The 18,839-nt window shown below is 39.5% G+C and overlaps 2 long non-coding RNA genes across 3 annotated transcripts; one reads left to right on the top strand and one right to left on the bottom strand.

The window, feature by feature from the left end:
* Positions 1-576: 576 nt before the first annotated feature.
* Positions 577-13,394, bottom strand: LOC125690553 (uncharacterized). Its single transcript, XR_007375714.1, has 5 exons — positions 13,314-13,394; positions 13,103-13,179; positions 11,250-11,358; positions 4,320-4,466; positions 577-831 (listed from the first exon to the last, which is right to left on the bottom strand). It is a non-coding gene; the product is annotated as an uncharacterized LOC125690553 (long non-coding RNA).
* LOC125690552 (uncharacterized) lies at positions 5,432-8,076 on the top strand. Of its 2 annotated transcripts, none has more exons than XR_007375712.1 (4): positions 5,432-5,513; positions 5,773-5,946; positions 6,414-6,480; positions 7,254-8,076. It is a non-coding gene; the product is annotated as an uncharacterized LOC125690552 (long non-coding RNA). The 2 variants fall into 2 exon arrangements; XR_007375713.1 differs by having other exon boundaries at positions 5,455-5,513; positions 5,786-5,946.
* Positions 13,395-18,839: the final 5,445 nt, after the last annotated feature.

Here is an 18,839-nt window from a genome sequence, read left to right as displayed (position 1 = left end):
GCAAATGTATACATATTGGTTTTTTTGTCAATTTTTATTTATTTATCTATTTATTCCATGCTGCTGATGAGTTATATGGTGGATGAATGCCTTTATTCCAGCTGGGGAAAGATGTAGCATATGGTCAGCTCACAGGGCTCTGGAAATAACTCTTTGGCACCTGTCACAAAGTGATCTCAGATCTGTGTAAATGGTTCTTTCTGCTCTGGAGATTAAGTACCAGATGCTGTCCTCTGTAAATAAAAGCTAAATAGCAAGTTAGCTGATTACACTGGCCAGTCTAACATGAGTGCAAGAGAACTTAGACTGTACTGTGCCTCTTTGACAAGCAGAAATCTCCTCATGAGGACTATTCAGAAAGGAGGAAAAGGCTTAAGAAAATGCTTTCAGAACTGATCATCCAAACCATATTTCTATCTGTGTTTTAACAACATCCAAGGTTGAAATTAAAGGATTATATGCAAAACTGGGTAGCATTCTTGGTTCAAAACAATGAATTTTTTCCTTATAGGTGTGTTTAATTTAAGGACATTTTTAGCATCTTACTTTATATTTGCTCTAATCCCTGCAGAGCATGTGTCCTGATTCTTATTTTTCTGTCTAAGAAGATGGAGATTGAACTTCTGAGAGCTTTTAGTATGTCTGGAAATAAGCCTGATTATTTATCTGCCTACAGTGATGTTCAGACTTCAGGAACTCCAGTTAATGCACGTTTGGACTGTCATTCCAATGAGATGTGTTCTAGGATGTTCTTAGGCTGTGGCTGGTGGAGTTGGAAGGTCATCAGTCATGTTTCTGTCCTGAGCATCAACAAAAGAGTATGCCAGCCCCCTAGAGAAAATATAATGTGTTTACTCAGTTGGAGAAACAGAGCTGCTGAAAGCAATAGTCTCTAGAAAATACTGGCTGAGACTGCGTGGTTTAGGAACAAAACTCTAGAGAAATTAATAAGAAATGTAAACATGGTAAAATTTTAGGGGGGAAATAGGTTGAAAGAAGTGGTGGGGAAAATGTGATTCCAAGGAGGATGGGAAATTCAAGGCAGGATGGGAGAAATTAAGAGTTAATACTCAGGGCTGGCTGCAGGTCATTTTTTCTTGAATATGCATGAGCCGTGCTCTGTCACCTCAGCACATCTTTCCTTGCACTGCCTTCCTTTTCCTCTTAATTTTGTAAAGACAGAGGCTATTCCTTTTTTTTTTTTTTTCCACAGGGTAGTGAAACAGTTCAGATAGAGGATGTTATGTGTCATGTATAATCACTAAGATATTATTACTAGATGAGGAGACAGGTGAAACCAAAAAAGCACTTGTTCTGCTCACTCTCTGGCACCCTTGAAAAATGTCATTCAAGATACATGGAACTTGGCAACAGTGCCAAAGAATAACCCACATACTTGTTCCCATGCGGATCTCCCTGGACAGCATGGCTGAGCACATCAGGAGCCTGTAGGAGTCCCAGTAATGGGAGTGGCTTAGCAGTTGTTCCTCTGTTCACCACCACCTATTTTTGACTAAATACCACTTTGCCAGCATTGTGAGTCTGATGCCCCAGCTTCCTTGAGGCTCATAACAGGCCCTCAGCTTTTGCCCACCCAGCACTGTAGTGCCCTGTTTTCCACCTCACATCAGAGCAAGGGAGGAGGTTCCAAATGCTGAATGTAGGTTGTACCAGCAATGCAGCACGCCTAACCTTTTGCACTGTAGTTTTGTACTAAGCTGGGTAATGGTTATGCTGCAATTGTCAGTGTGTGAGCGCAGAGCAAGGAATGATTACAGGGCTTTTTAGCACTGGCCTGTCGGCAGCTGTGCTGCAGCCCTGCAGGTGTGGTTGGGAAGAGCTTTGGTAGGAAACACGTGCTGTGCAGCCTCCGATCCTTCTGTGCAAAAAAGATGTGTGAATTGGTACAGATGCGTCTGTGTACCCTTGTCAATCAAGCAGAACAATCCGGAGCATGAGGACATAAAATCTGTGCTTTTTATGTTTCAGCAAAACCCAATACAGACTGTAATTTTCCCCTTGTCACTGTACCCTGCAGGCAGCAAACATGCTTTGCTCAAGTATCTGGATTTATAACTCTGTCGCATTGCTTTCTTGTGTTCATAGTTCATGAAGGGCACTTTTCCCCATAGTCCCTAGCTGGACCAAGGAGGATAAGTAAACAGAGATTTGATAATTAACTAACTCAGTGCTGCAGTGCACAGCTATTTTCTTTTTTCCCATCATCAAGAGATGGAACACCTTGCTTTCCATCCTCAGAGCTTTACTGTTCATATTGCTCTTGCAGGGCCTCAACCCAACTTTATCTTGCTTGATCTCCCCCCTGCCAGCCCATTCTTTAATACTGCTTAAAGAAAAGCTGAACTTAAAGTAGTATGCTAAACATTTGTCAAATATTAAAGGCCAAAGTAAATAGGAAGAACCCCCACTGGAGCTGCATAACTCTCTGACTATAGAAGGGCCCTGCATTAGTTCTCTGAACAGCCAGAGTTAGATGGGATTAATTCCACCCTTAGAGATGTGCCATTTCAACAGTGCAGAGCCGTTTACATCTCACATTTTGTTGTAAAACTCGGCCTTAATGTGTGCATTGTAGCAGCTCCACTGGCTGGAAATTCATGGGCATATTTACATCTGCTTCCATGCAGAATTGTGTCCCCAGAATCTGATTAAAATGGCAAACAGAAGGCAATGACAACAAAAAAAGTCATACTATTTACTTTGTAGAGCTATAAATTGTGTTAAAATGCTACGGGATTATTTGTTGTATTTGATACAGTTTGACTAGCTTGAAAATGATGAAGCTCTAGAATGAAAAAGAAAAAAGGTGTTTAATTTGTTGTAGGCTTCTAAATATACTATTTACTACTTGGATATAAAGTTGTTATTTTTTTAAATGATAGTAAAGCCAAAAGCCCCATGTTATTATTTTTTTACTAATTTTGGTAGGGTTTGTTGTTTTGTTTTTTTTTTGTGTGTGTGTGTTTTGTTTTTGTTTTTTCCCCTAATAAGAAAAAAAAAATTGTGGTTCCCTCTCTCGCGTAAACTTACGTCAAACTTCAGGTTGAGGGGCTATTACACGTAGATCTCGATTGCTTTTCAGAACTAAAGGAGTGTATAAAATGTTGCTTATTTTTTTCCCTGAGGACTCCATTTTATTATACAGATGTTAATGAAAACAGAAGAATAAAAAGAATGTAATTACTGAGTTGTCCTATGCTTTTCTTTCTGTCAGTCTTCAATTAGTGAATGAATATTTCTTATCATTTCTGAGTTCCTTTTTTTTTTTTCCTAGTGCCTTTAGGATTCACCTTCTGTATTGTGGTGACATTAAAATGTGAGGCTTTCTAATGCATGTCTTACTGTGGCTGGAATGTAAAACTGGCGTGCGGTTGGGGAGTGACATTGTAGCTTGAGTAAAGGACCTGTGCCAGTTCCTCCAATTCATGTCGGATTCTGGGGTGGGGATACAGAGAGTTTAAGAAGGCACTGATCCTTTGTTGGAGTTCAGATTAGAACAAAATGTGATTGTACAAAAGATTTTGAAGTTCCAGTAGCAGGGAGGCTCTATTTTAGTATTACCCTATAAGTGGAAGGTCTCTCTCTGACACCAGTGAAGTTTTGAAGCTGAAATCAACCACATTTTAAGGACTTCAGTGGAATTTAATTAGTAACCAGTTGAAGGTATGCTGCCTTGTGATGGTAACTGTTTCATCAAGAAATGAGAGCAGACCCAGCTGCCTTTAATCCGTATAACTCCTCTTAATGCTAACTCTAATGATCTTCAAAGGAAAGGCAAAAGAAAATGATTGGCAGTGAGTCTTCATGTTAACTCTCCCCGCTGCCAACCTGGATGCATTCACAATGAGGCTGCTTCTTAATGTAGTACTGTTCCCTGTTTCCCCTAAAATGCTTTCCTCTTTTTTGCATCTCTGGGGATAAGGGATTTGCCTTGGGGCCGTATGCCTTTGTTTGCATAACACGTTCCCTGTGTGTTTATTAACATACTGTTAAACTATGTTCTCAGCATGAGCAGGCATCCTTTCAGGCCATTGCCTGGGTCCGGCCTTGCTCACGCAGCAGAGATAATCACTGGAACAGAGCTGACTTCTCGCTGGGAATGTGACTCCACTCACAGCAAGGGAGCAAATAGGAAATGACTTGGGGCAAATCTCGCTAAGCTGGAAAAATGAATTAGACACACTCCTCAACAGACTCTGAAAACATTACATCCAGTGAAGAAAGAGAAAAGGTTAGAGCAAGGGGTTTGCTTGCTGTTCCCACTTCAGAGTTGAAATACATTTACAGGTACATTATACCTCCTTGTGATGTGAGGTTTGTCTTTCAGATGTGTCACAGTAGAAGGAATCCACTCCCTGAATAATGCTTCCATTCTTCTACAGAGATCAAATTTTGAGGTAAGTAGGTTGTGTTGGAGGTTGATCTCAGCACTGCCCTGTGAAAAACTTAAAAAAAAATTTGGAAGTGAAATTGTGGAAATTGCACTGACCCTCAAGATGCCATCCTTTACAACAAGCAATGAAAAAGTTAGGCTACTCAGACTTACCTTAAGTTTACAGAACATAAATTGCGACAATTGAGCTGCAGGCTTTATACTCTTAAATCACATCATTATTTCTTGGGATATTGGAAAAGAAAGTAGAAAATAGCAGATTTCCATCCATCTCAAGAAATAATAACAGTCTTACTGATTGTCTTCAGTATTTTGCTACAGCATATTAGGTCATTTTTAACCCCCTCATTTTAAAGAAAGCTTCTTTTCAAAACATATTTGCTATTTAGGATAAACCATGACATTGACAATTTACTTGTCTGATAAGGTGAACCTAACACGCAGGTTTATTTTTGGCTGGACTCTAACACAAAAGGCACTGATAGTGGAGGTAAACTCAGAGAAGGCCATGGAGCTATGGAATGATGTTGATTTATACCAGTTGAGAATCTAATCAAAACACCTCAGTATCATAAAGTAAAAGCTAGAATTTGGTTTAGAATAAAAGTGGGGAAAATTTTATGACGTCAAAAAGACAAACGGCTGTACGAATCAAACAGAAGGAAGAGTAAGAAACTGTCAAAATTGACAAGCTCCTGTGAAAACCACTTTGCTGTATTAACTCAGTTACTGATTTAAAAACAGACCAACTCCATGACCACAGAGAAGGGCAGTCCTTTCCAGTACATCATTAATGTTGTAATAGAGAAGTTGAATGATTACAAAATAAATATATATATATTTTAGGGGGAGAAGGAAAAGGAAAGTTGGTACATTTTCTATTAACAAAAACTTATTAACCTAATACTATCATAATAGATCCCCATCAAACTGAATTAAAAACACCTTCATCCCAGAGCAGCAGATTTAAGCAGGGACTAAGTGGTACCAGCTGGTCTTTAGGCCTAAGTGCTTATGAGTCTCCACTCCATAATGGGTCAGAGAACATAAAGAGCCCTCTGGAGAAGTGCTGGTTTGTTCTCCTTGTGTGCTACTTGTTGTGAGTAATGAGCTTTCTTCATCTTGTTCTGCAAGATGTATTTGCTAATTTAATAAGAGAGAGGGAGAGTGAGATGCTAATAAATAATGCTGCATAGATAGCAAATGATAACACAAACAATAGAAAGCATAGAAGAGAAGCGTGTGTTCCCTGGAGGAGAATTTATTGAACACTGGGATGTAACAATAAGAAGCTATGTTTTCAAATCTCTAAAGGCAGATTTGTGCTGCTCCAGCAATGCTCAGTAACTTAATTTCAGCTTAAATTTCCAGTGGGATGTGCTTCTGTGTAACTGACTCCCTTGGCCCTGCAAGGCTGCTACAAGGTATGAGGTGAGGGAAGAGCTGTGTCCCTGCTGCCTTGTTTCTTCATAACTCAGGAAGTCTCCGCTTGAGTCATAGCAAGCAGCTCAGATGCAGCCCCAGAGAATGGGGTAAGGCTTGTTCTCTTTGTTGTCTTTGTTTTCATAACATGGGAGTAGAGAGAAGAGAAACTCCAAATAATCCATCCATGCATAAAAACAGGTCACACACCAGAGTGAGTTGGCTTCTGGTACTGATTTTGTTTTGACTAAGTATCTTTTCCTGAGGTAGTGTCTCTAACGTGGTATTTGAGGCATACATGAGTCAGCCTGTCTGTCCAGATAAACACTGTACAAGACAAAATCTGGAAGGTGTAGGATTTGCCACGTTTTCTGTTTTCAATCCTTATGAATTTCTGTATGCCCAAGTTACTACATGGTCTAACTACCTCGTGGTCATGTTTCTGTGCACAGCATGAGCATGATACTAATTCAGTAACATCTTAAGGGCAAATATTGCACCTGAATTGCCTATTGGAATTAGGATGCTTGCTGCCTGCAGCTTCTTCCCAACACTGGTTATCTCTCCTGCCTTTCAGCCAATTGAGTGCAGCTCCTGCTTCCCACCTAAATTACCGCTAGAAGTGGACAAAAAGAAAGGAAATGGTATGTGAAAGATCCCCTTTCCCTGTTTTTATAGTTCATGCTTGGATGGAGCAAAAATTAGCTGAAAATAATTCAAAACCTCATCTTTCGGGAGACTGACTTACCTAGAAACATCCAGAATATTTGGCTTTGAGTAACTACCTGCTTCTATTGAAAATGCTTCCCTCTTGGAGAGAAGGGATAAAAGAGAGAACAACATTAACTTATTGAGTAGATATGGGTTGCAATTTTTCTGTTATGGCTAATACAATATGCAGAAACACTTCTGTAAGTAAAAACAGGACTTTGTCTCCCTGCTCTTGGCTGAGCATCCTTGCTAGTGGGTTATACATTAGTGAGAGAGGGAACCAGGGAAGTGCAGGAGAGGGATATTCAGGATGCTGGTTTAGGATTTGAAATACTCAGTTTAAGTCTCTTTTGCAAGCTGAAGTGATTTGCCTATCGTACAGAAGCTTGTGATTATGCAGTGGCTTGTGCCTAGCTTTCCAAAGTCTGGGCTAGCAGTGTAATGACTTCTAGACTCAACAATTGAGTGTACCCACTCTTCCTCTGATCGGTTTCTGGCCTATTTTACAAATATAGGGTTCTCTAAGCAGTAGATGGTCTGCATGTGTATTACAGATTTATACTGTGGTATGTTTCTTTAAGCAATAATGCTCTTAGCCAAATAATTACTGATTTCTTTTTCTTTCTTTCTTTTTTTTTTTTTTTCTTTTTCTGGGCTAAATCAGAACGATAATATTAAAATCAAAACCTACCAAACTTATGATCAGAAAAGACTAAATGTGATCAGCTTCCGCTATATTTATGAGCAGATGCCTTTGTTAAGGACAAATCCTATCAAGAGGAGACAGTGTGTACTTCAACCCCCAGCTTCCACGTGGGTATCCCTTTCAGGAGTGCAACATACTTTTCAGAGACTTAGGAATGGGTGGCACTTCTTTTTGTATGTATAATTATCCGTAATCATCCTATCTCCAAAGTTACATGTTACAAAACACACGAGTTCTGTTTCTATAGAGAGAATAACTAGATAATCCGAGGCGAAAAAAAGAAGTACCGTCTTTGATGCACGTTTACTTCTGAAATCTGCATGCTGGCAGTAACTCAAAAACTATAATAAAGGAAAAAATCTTTCTTTTCATTTCCATTTGCAAGGGTCAGTGAGATGTTCTGTGTTTTGAATGGAGCTGAAATGAACAATGTACATTATTTTTGTAACAATAATATATATGCAGTGCGCCTTGCCTTTTTCCCTGCATATTGGAGCTGCTTACCTGAACTTGCAGAGCTGGCAAAAACTGTTATATTTTCAGAACTGTAGCTAAAGAGCAAGGAAAGAAGTAAGGGCTGTGGGGAAAAAAGAAGGAAGTTTTTATTTATTTATTTATTTTTTCCTGTGTAAACTTCTGGTGATGCAGCAAAGAATTTTTAAGCAGTTTCAATATGAGAAATGTCTGCAAAAAGCTGCATTTCGAGTATCTGTGCTATCACAATAATTTCTGCATTGACTCCATGTACTACTCAAACAAAATCAATGTGTGCATACAATATAAAAAAAATGATTAACCTTGTAAATATATCTTGGCATCTGAGGTTCAGACTGGTGGATTACTTTCTTTATTACCACCAACAGCAGTTGCTTCAAATATACTGGATCCAAAACTATCAGCAGCTGTAAGCGACAAAATGAAATTGAACACTGTAATATGTGTGACGATTTACACTGTCTTAGCTTGATTGTCTCTACAGTACTAATGAATTTGAAAAAAAAAAAAAAAAAAAAAACACCACCAAAAAAAAAAAAAAAAACGACATTACAATACAAAGCTCAGAAATGCCCTTGCTGAAATGAAGTTAGCTGCCAAGTTCTTAATTTCAGAAAAGAAGTTGTGCAGGGTATTGTGAGGCTCTTCATCTTGGCTTTGAAGCTATTTTCTTTTGGACTATTCTCGTATTAATTAACATGTGAAGTGGGTGTTGCAACATGGCACCTGAAGGCCAGTTGTGAATGTCTGGCAATTCAGGAATTCAGAACATTTCTACTACAGATTTCCTCTCTTAGTGAAGCAGATTTCATCTCATCTACAGTGATATATTTTTGATAATGTCACAAATTGTTTAATGTGGTTTTAGTTTAGGGCATGTTGATCTCTGTAACAATCAATTTTTTCATTCAAGTCCAAAGTATGATTAAGAGAGCCATTCAGAGAAGTTTAACTATATTAACCCTTGTTTTAAGGGATTATGGCATGAGAACAAAATAATCTCTGGGGAGGGAGAAAAGTCATCCATCTTACATGGAGGAATAGAAGAAAATGCGCCCATATTTACAGTTCAAAGGCTACATAAGCAAATGGGAAAACAAAAAAACAAACAAACAACCACCACTGTTTAACTAATATGCTATATATCTAACAAATTGGCACTGTGTATGTAAGAGTATGATACCTGACTTGAACATTGCTGTGTAATTGGTCAAACTTATTTTTTTGGATTTTTGGGCTTGCCCTTAAACTGAGAGCTTCAGGAATTAAACTCAAATCTGAGCCAGCCTGTTTTGCCCAGTTGACACAGTACTGGCAGAATCTGAATTCACAAGGCCAAATTTGTCTGACGTGTTTTTCTGGGATTTTCTGAAGTGTTTTTGAGGGGGAAAAAGCTCAAGTATGCTTATCTTGAGGTCTACTTTAAGTAAACCAGGAAGGCCTGTGAGAGATAAGGCTGAAAACAAAACAGCTCAGTCCTCAGCAGCATTTGTCCCTGGGCTAGTTCCTCCTGTGCCTCAGTTATACTTAATATTTATTTTCAGTTCCTGAATCTCAGAAGACTCCAGTCCTCAGTGCACTCCTGAGTTAATCTGAAATATGTTTTCTTTTTTTCCTTACTCTTCTTGTTTGAGAGGAACCATTCAGGCAATCTTTGTAAGTTGAGTTTTTCTAACTCCTTGCTTCCATATCACAAAAAACTTATAGACTTGATCTTCCTTTCCACACCTTCTTTCAGTGGGTAGCGTATGGCTAGAAACGTCTTCCAGAATAGGTGCTGATTTTCTAAATACTTATTCATATCTGTTCTCAAAGCATCATCTTTGACTGCTTGTTTTATTTTTTCAAAGAGTGGAAATGCGATGGTTTCTAGCAGCCTAATTAATCTCCTTGCCATTTTGATGCTCTTTATCACAGCTCTTGGACATTTCAGCCATCTACACAATGTGCTTTTATAACAAGGCTCTCTGCCTGGACAAAAATGTCTTGCTTCAATTCTGTGGCCTGAATGGGTTTGCCCATATGTTGCCTGTTGGCCTTTCTCTGTAGCAATAGACTGCCCCATGGGACGTTTGCAACCATCCATGAATCAGTTTAGAGTTGGAGTGCTGGCCGCTCTTGTTCAGCAATATCTGACTTTCACTTCTGGAAACTAATTCAGTTTACTTTTTCTTTTGATGGTTTCTTTGACTTGTCATGTGGGACTCCATACTGCGGTGTTCCATTTTTGTTGGTTTTCCATAACATGATAGGACCCCTCAGTAACAAGATCATACTGATTCTCATTTTTGGGTAACTTATTATGCAGCAACACTTCTGTGGCATGAACCACCTTCTCAGGTGGTGTTCAGAAATTTGCACTTTCTGACCAGTCCATGATCTGTTCCAGGATTTTATGTAATTGGTTTTTCCCAGTTAAGCTCATTGCCGGATTAGTGCTACCCACCTAGTCAATGTAACATTCGTCAAAATGCAAAAGATGAAAGCAGACTTTAATGTAAAATTTGATGTACAGCAAGAAAGGGAAAAATTAGACATACAAAGAAAACAGTATTAAGAACTAGAAAGTTGTCAGTGACCAGCAACAGCAAGTAAGAACTTGTCAAGCCGCAGCTAAACTGGTAAAGCAACTGTGGATTTGACCAGCATGTGCTAGAATGAGTTTATAGCTACCTTGGGTCCCATGTTGGTTGGCTACCAAGACTGACTTCCATGGATTGACCCCAGCCAACCAGTAAGCCCCACCCAGTCATTTGCTCATTCCCTGAAGAAGAATGAAGGAAAGAACTGGATAGACAAAAGCAAATGATAGCTTGCAGGTCAAGGCACAGACAGTTTAATAACTAAAGAGGGTGTGAGAAAGAAATGAACAAAAGCACTCACAGACCAACACTAAATGAGCCTGTAAGCAATAGCAACCTGGGAAAAACTGCCCTCTGCCCCTGTTCTTACAACAGAATATGATACTATATGGAATGGAACTTAGCTCTCCTGACTGTGTCCCTTCTGCCAGTTGCTGGGGGCAGAGTGGAAAGCAGAGGTCTTGATAATGTGTGATCTCTGTTCATCTCTGGCTAAAGCGCTGGTATGTTGTTAGTGTTACTTTGGTCACAAATCTTAAACATGGCACTATATGGTCTGCTATGAAGCTTAACCCCATTCCAGTCAGACCCAGCATGTTTGTAGCATCTTGTAGAATAACTGCTAACTCCTTGCTCACATCTCTTTTCGAGACATTTTTTCTGACCACTTGTCTTTTAGTTTTTCAAATTGTAGACATGTCTGAGGTAAAACTAAGCTCTGTAGAGATGAATTGTTTACTGTTTTGTAAGAAACAGCAATTCTGTGATGCACACCTAAGAAACCTAGACAAAGCTGATGCATTTATTTTTTTACCTGTGGTTAGAGACTTCAGGTGCAGACTATGACTGTTGTTAATGCTGTTTAAACATGGAATCAAAACATGGTTTCTAGCCATGGGAGAAGTTAACATTTCCATACCAGAGCTGATGATAAAGGTATCTGATTGTAAGTATCCGGTGAATCAACATCAATGTGATCGGCAGCAGTTTTAACGTACCAAGAGAAGAACTGCTGTTAACATTCAGTCCTGCAAAAATAGGGCAGATATGATTAAGGAGGGTAGGATTTTGTTCTATGAATGTACACTGGAGGGGGGATAGGGTGCTAAGTCTCACTCTGTGCTCAAGGGAAGTCTGACTTGATCCTGGTACTTGTAGACAAAGGAGGCATTGGTCCTTGCAGAGACCTGAGGATGTGATTGACCTCTAATGTGATACAATGTACCTCAACTTCAAGGCAATTTTCTGTGCAAGTGAGCACATTTCAGAAACTCCTTATATGCAGGATCTTTTCAAAAATCTTAAGATCTGTGATTACCACAAAATCTGAATTTCCTCTGTAGTCAAATTCTATTTAAATTTTAGCAGAATAAAAATCCTCTGATGAGGCTGTACGAACTACATATATGTCCCATTTTATCTTTGTACTATTTGCAAATTGATGTCTGGGGTTTCCCTAACTTAGGGCTTTGCATGTAAATTTCCTGATACAGCACTGGAACGGAAATTATATTGCCTTATGGCAAGGAGCTTGTCTTGTACTTCAAAGGGTGTGTTTGCTTTTTTCTGGAGATGTACCTTCTGCCTTGAAAAGGTACCCAAGAATGGTTTTCAGAAGCAAGAGACGGAGATACTGGGAAATGCTACGTCAGCAGATCTAATGCCTCCAGACCAAATAATTCCAAAGTATTTTGCTACTTTAAATTCCTGTGATATTTCAGCTGTTCTTAATATACTTTTGAATCTCTCTGAACTTGACTGCAAAGGCTTATTGCTATCTAAAAAAGAAAGATCAGACAAACAAGTGGTTTTTGATGGACATTGAAAGCTTGGTTATTCTATTTCCTCTGAAGTATTATGATTTTCTCATAAAACCAAATTTCCCTTTAATGCCAAAGCAAGGCTCTTGTTAATAAGGTAAAAATGATGGCAGTCACCATTTCTACTCAAAAGAAAGAAGCTGGTCCGAATAAAATCCTACTTTGAGAAAATTCATCCCTCACCCCTCTATGATATCAGCTGCTCAAGTTTGGGAGTATGATATTACCCTAACATAGTGCACTACTGTCACAAGCTTTCTTTACTTTTGTGAAATGAAGGAATTCTTTTAAGCTAGGATAGCACACTTTGAATAGTGCTATGGAGACACTGACAAGGTGGCCTTCCCTGAAGTGACCTATTTATTAAAATTTTCAACACGACTCCTTCCCAGAAAGATCGGTGAAAAAAGTATGTTCAGCAATAAATATGTGATAGTTTACTGGAAATTTTCATAGATTAAAGAAATACACTGTTTTGATCTCATTACTGCATGCGGCTGTGCACTGCAAGAGGTTTAGAGATGCCTTTCCACCCTTGTTTCTATCCCCTTGTGTCAGTGTGTGTGTCCCAAACCACATTTGAAATATCACAGAGTTGTAGGAGTTGGAAAGGACCTCTGGAGATCATCGAATCCAACCCCAGTCTGTTCCTCTTTTATGCTTCATGTTGAAAGTAAGCGTAACTTGCTTTCATTTGCTGGCCCAGCCTTACAGCGAGCGATGAGTATGAGGCAGCACTTCAGAAAAGAAAAGGATTCAGTGTGTAAATGATCAGCTCCTTTTATAGGCAGTATAGTCTACTTAATAGTTGAGGTCATGATTGTGGGTGCAGCTTGGCACATACGTTTCACAAAATGTTGAGGGTGAATTGCTGGGAGAGCCTTTCTCATAATTGCACGTAGTTTCTTGGCCTAATTTCCTCTTCAGCCCTCAGTACTGCTGTGTGTCTTACCAGATCTGTAAGAGCGCAGGCTAGTTCTGTAGGTGCTCCAAAAGCAGGCTTTTGGATTCAGGCTTTTATTCTGGGACCTGAGGAGAGATGGAAGAAAGCAGGCATAAGAAACACAGGAAATTTAATTAGGGCTCTCTAAAGCAAATTGCTTGTTTAAACATAATGTTCCATAGGATGCTACCTAGCCTCATTTCTGAGGCTTGGAACTTACTAGTATTGCTATTATCTGTGTACCTCACTTTCCTGGCTGATTATGGAATAACTTTTACAAGTGAATGCTGAACTAGCTTATTGCTTCATTGACTAGATGCTTTGCCCTTAGCAGATCTAGTAATGAATGTCCCAACAGGTTCATTACATGATGGTATTTATTAACAGATACTGTTAGGTAACACTGGCTAGTGGTGTAACAGCTGCATAAGGCAGTCAGTTTATGAAGGCTGAAAAGGCAAGAGAAGCATTGCTTCAAGGTAGCTGAGTGCTCTTGTGTGGCTGTGGTGAGAGCTGGGAGCTGCAGTGAGTGGGAAGGTTTAGTGGGGCAAGAGGATGAGCTAAGTTTCATTTAGGGATATGTTCAGACTCAAGTGAGAAGCACTCAAGCTGATGCCAGTCTGACAGGTGGGATGAAAGTGTTCTAGAAGAGCCAGTATGAATAAAGGGACAGGAGGGGAAATTCATGCCAGCAGAAAAACTTCATAAGGGAGAGAAAACCTGTTGGACATTCTTGTTTTGAATACAAGGACAGGAAACAGCAGAGGTGCAAGCTCATGAGTGAAGGGCTTCTGAGGAGTATACTAGGAAGGAAATGCGATGTTTTGTCTGTTGGCCAGCTTGTATAGCACTTGGCAAATTTGGTCATCTGCATGGTGCCTTACACCTATGTGTTATTGTAGGGGGCACTTTTCACCTGGTTTCACAAGGAATCTTCAAGATCCAGTGCTCTGAGAAATTGCTTTGTAATTTTGATCACAGATTTGTAGTAATTGCTCATCACTGTTTCTTCAGAAAAACAGTTAAAAGCCCTGTGTTGATTTCATATTTCTTAACTCAGACTTAGTTAATGTACAAATAACGCTGAATATTCTTGGCCTCTTGAATTCATCGGCAGAAATCCTCTTGCAATTCTATGTGAGTGCTGAACTCTTTGAGAAAGTTCTGAGACCTTTGAAATATCTGAGCATCAAATACTCCAGCTGTTAGTTTTTCTCCTGTACTGTGCAGTGGTGCATTGAATTCATCTTCATGGGAAAATCTGATTAGGAATGTAGTCACTTAATTAGGGAGCGAATGATCTTTTATTTTTGTTGATGAAGGTTTTTATTTTATTAAAGGGGGATGAGACAATCTTCAGTTTCAGTCTTCAGATGGCATGAATTGATCTCTGGGGGTTCATACATCTGTATGTGCTGCCTAATTTTCAGCAGCAGAGACTAACCTCCCAGTTGCAAGAGCATGGCTGGATGTAGGGAAAAACTGCCTAATGTTCTTGGGAGAGTGATTAAGACTCAATCCTGAATCACTGAATTCTGAGGGAGTGTTGCCATTTAACTTAAGTCTGATTAGGATCAGAAACTCCTCTTCAGAACACGAAGCTCCTGAACATCTTGGTGGAAAGCAGGGGAGCAAAATCCCTCCCACTGTAAGAAGAGATCAAGTCTGACATTGTCTCCTAGGACTGAATACGTACAAGTCTATTGGGCCACATGACGTGCACTGCAGGGTCCTGAGGGAGCTAGCTAGTATGGTTGCCAAGCCACTCTCCATCATATTTGAAAAGTCATGGCTGTCAGGTGAACTGATACCCAGTGTCAGTCACTCAGTGAAAAAATGGAAACATCAACCCCATAATCAAGAATTGGAGAAAGGAAGATATGGGGAAGTGCGGACTGGTGAGCCTTACTTCTCTGCCTAGGAAGGTCATGGAACATATCCACCTAGAAGGCACGTTAGGGCATATGAAGGATGAGAAGTTGATCCAAGGCAGCCTGCGTGGTGTTTACAGAGAGCTGATCATGCCTAACCATTGAGTGGCCTTCAGTTATGGAATGATGACATTGGTGGACAAAGAGAAGCCAAATGGTGTCATCTGCCTGTACTTCTTCAAAGTCATTGATGTGGTCCTGAACCACATCCTTATCTCTAAATATATGGAGATATATGAGTACAAAGGGTGGACTGTTCAGCATAGATAAGGAATTAGTTGGATGGTTGCAGCCAGAGGACTGTGGTAAATGGCTCTGTGTCCAGGTGGGGGCTGGTGATGAGTGGCGTCCTGCAGGAATTTGTCTTGGGAACTGTATTCATTAACATCTTTATCAATGATGTAGGTGATGGGATTGAGTGTACCCTCAGCAAGTTTGTTGATGACACCAAGCTGAGTGGTGCTGTTGACAACACAGAAGGGAAGGAATTCCTTATGAAGAAAGATTTAGGGAGTTAGGCTTGCTTAGCCTAGAGAAGAGAAAGTTCTGGAATGTAAAGCAAGATTATAAATACGAAGAAAATCAACTTTTCACTTGAAGAGATAGTGATAGGACAAGGGAGGATTGTTTGAAATTAAAAGAAGAGAGATACGGGTTAGATATCGGGGAGAAGGTTTTCACTGAGGTTGTGGTGAGGAGACCCTGGCAGAGGCTGCCCAGAGAAGTTGTGGATGCCCCATCTCTGGAAATGTTTAAGGCCAGGCTTGATGGGGCCCTGAGAAGCCTGAAGTGGTGCTTGATCTAGTAGTTGGCAACCCTGCCCATGGCAGGGGAGTTGCTGCTACGTGATCTTTGAGGTTCCTTCCAATCCAAGTCATTCTATGATTCTGAAAATGTAACTTTCACTTAATGACTGCAACTCTTGGCATGACAGTCAGGAGAATTGAGAGGAATACTTCCGCAGCATTACATCAATAATTTAATTAGAAAAAAAATCACAGATTTTGAAAGGGAGTTCAGACCTTTTGCTTAGAAAATGAAAGAAAAAGAAAGAAAAAATATATTTTTATTTACTGGTATTGTATAAGATTTGTTGCCAGTACTTTTCATAAATTCAGAAGCAGAAGCCTGGAATAACAACTTATTAATGTTTTATTTCTTCTGCACCTGGAGAAACCCATTGTACTGGGCACTGTACAAACACGTGCCATAGAACAATCCTTTGCCCTGAACAATTCCCAGCTGGAAAAACAACAACAACAAAAAACCAAAACAACAATTAACCAACCAAAAAGAAAAAAAAACAAAAACAAAAACTCAACACAAAACAACAACCAAGCAGACAGGGTAAGAAAATAGAAACTTAAGGAGGCTTTCTGCTTTTATAATTTTTGTAACAGGATAAAGTTAACTTGTGGTACTTAACAGAGAATTAAGTTCAAAAAATTCTTGGATTATTTAGAGTTGCTATTCTTTTAAAAAAGCTATACTGTGCGAAGGCTGCCCTAGAACATCCTACTCTTTTTAGGGAGGAAGGATTTGGGGAATAGAAGATAAGGGATAAAGTCTCTAATTAGCTTCAAAGGACAGAAATTCTTACTGATTTAAATAAAGGCAGAAAAAGAAAAAGAAAAGAATATTGTTCTTTCTGTGACATTCCTCGTCGTATTTGGTCTGTCCAAAACCTTCAGGTTATCCAGTTAAAAAGCATGTAGAGGACTGCGTATGAAACTACTTTTTTATTTTTTAGGGATGTTATGTTTTTTCTAATGGTTAGCTGTGGAGGCTTTGGTGAAAAATCACGTTATATGAATGGTTCTGTGTACATCACTGTAGTTGAGTCCCTGTATCGAGGTATGAACAACCCTCAAGAGTATACAGTATTCACCTATCTTATGTTGGTGTTACACCATAGATTTTTGGAGAAGTAGGACTTAAGCTCAAGGTTATTGAATGTAGGTTGAATCACTTTAGAGCTAATGATTTTATCATTGCTGGAATGGAAGAGGTGAAACTGAAGAAAGAAAGTGAGTGGAGACCTAATACAGCATTTAGTGAAGAGTAAGCAGAATCAAACAGAGACTTGACAATATTGGTGCATGATATTATTAAAGTGGTAATTAGAAATCTTAGGAAATATATTAGCTGACATGGCCAAGGACAGCATATGTAGAACTTGAAAGCAGTGAAGGGAGCTTGGTGATACTTGGAATGGCCAACATCAGAGTAGAGTTAGGAGACTGGGAAATGCTTTTTTTAAAATTAGAGAGGCCTGTAGGAAGGCCAGAAAAGTGATCATGCAGGATTTTAATTACAGAGATATCGATTAAAATAATAACTATGCACAAATTAAGAAAGGGTATATAGTGCAGGACTGCTTTCTTAAGCTGTTTGTGAGCTTGCACAGTTGCACTCTCTCTTGCATCCAGCCCTAGGGATCTGAGCCAACTATAATAAATGAGGTGGAGAGAATCTGTAAGCACCCTAGTGTCAGCATGAGAAGAATGGAGAATGCTTAAGGAAGAAGCACAGAGTTTTTCTGAGGTTAGCAAAGGCTGTTATTGAGGAAGTGTGCCTAAGGAATTTCTTCTGATTATGGAAATCTCCATCTGTACAACTGAAAAATAACTGTGATTTCCTTGGAGAGACTGTAATTAAAATGTGTCCTGGTTAAGTCTGCACAGGTTAAAGGCTGATGAGGGTAAAGTCAGTATGAAATTAACATAAAGTATTAAGCAGATACTTTCTTGAACTGCAGCACAATCAGCACAGTTATGAGCAGGATGGGGTGAAGCACAGAGATAAAAGTATAAAATTAAATTCCTTCCCATTTTATTCACGTCATTATGCTTATGTAATATTTTTCCTTAATCCATTCCCCCTTTTACATCTTGTCTTTAGAGTCAGGAATATTGGTTTGCTTAACAGGATAGGTAAAGGTGATTGCAACAGGTTACACTGAGGATATGTAACAGAATATTATAGGCTGTGTAGTCTGTGGAAAGACTCTGGGAAGACTTCAGTGTGGCCTTCCAGTACTTGAAGAGTGCTTATAAACAGGAGGGAGTCTGACTTCTTACATGGTCTGATAACGATAAAACAAGTTAGGAATGGTTTTAAGCTAAAAGAGGGGACATTTAGGTGAGATATTAGGCAGGCATTCTTTACTCAGAGGGCAGTGAGGCCCTGGTACAGCTGCCCAAAGAAGCTGTGGGTGCCCCATCCCTGAAGGTGCCCAAGGCTAGGTTGGATGGGGCCCTGGGCAGCCTAAGCTGGTAGTGGCAGCCCTGTCCATGGCAGGGGATTGAAACTGGGTGGGTTTTAAGATACCTTACAACCAAAGCCATTCTATGATCTTTCTTTTCACAAGTAACAGTTCACTGTATTTCCCAATTTTTGTTGTGCCTCAGTGAAGAGGTGCTGGAGGAACAAGATGAATTATTGGAAATACAAAACTATCTTGCTTTACTACTCACTAACAGTAATAACTAGCTAATCTTAAAATGGGTGAGCAAGCTTGTCCCTGTCCTTTTAGAGGAAAAAGCATCTTTCTCCTTAAGGAACATACAAAGGATACTAACTGTTCTTGAAGGCAAAAGTTGCACTCTCTGGCACAAGGGAGCATTTATTTATATATAAGAGGCATTTATTTAAGGGGCAGAGGAGGGGAGAGGAAGGAAAAAAAAAAAGGCTTTCCTCCACCTTATTCATAGTACAGAAAAAAACATAGAGAGGAGTTCCAATAAAGTAATGTGAAATAGAAAAATCTAGGACATATATGTTCAGTAAAGGTATTCTCTTTTACGTAATGAAAT

Source organism: Lagopus muta, chromosome 3 (genome assembly GCF_023343835.1).
Source record: "Lagopus muta isolate bLagMut1 chromosome 3, bLagMut1 primary, whole genome shotgun sequence".
Taxonomy (NCBI): domain Eukaryota; kingdom Metazoa; phylum Chordata; class Aves; order Galliformes; family Phasianidae; genus Lagopus; species Lagopus muta.
The sequence above is the reverse complement of the archived record's forward strand: the minus strand, read 5'-3'. Positions and strand labels throughout refer to the sequence as shown.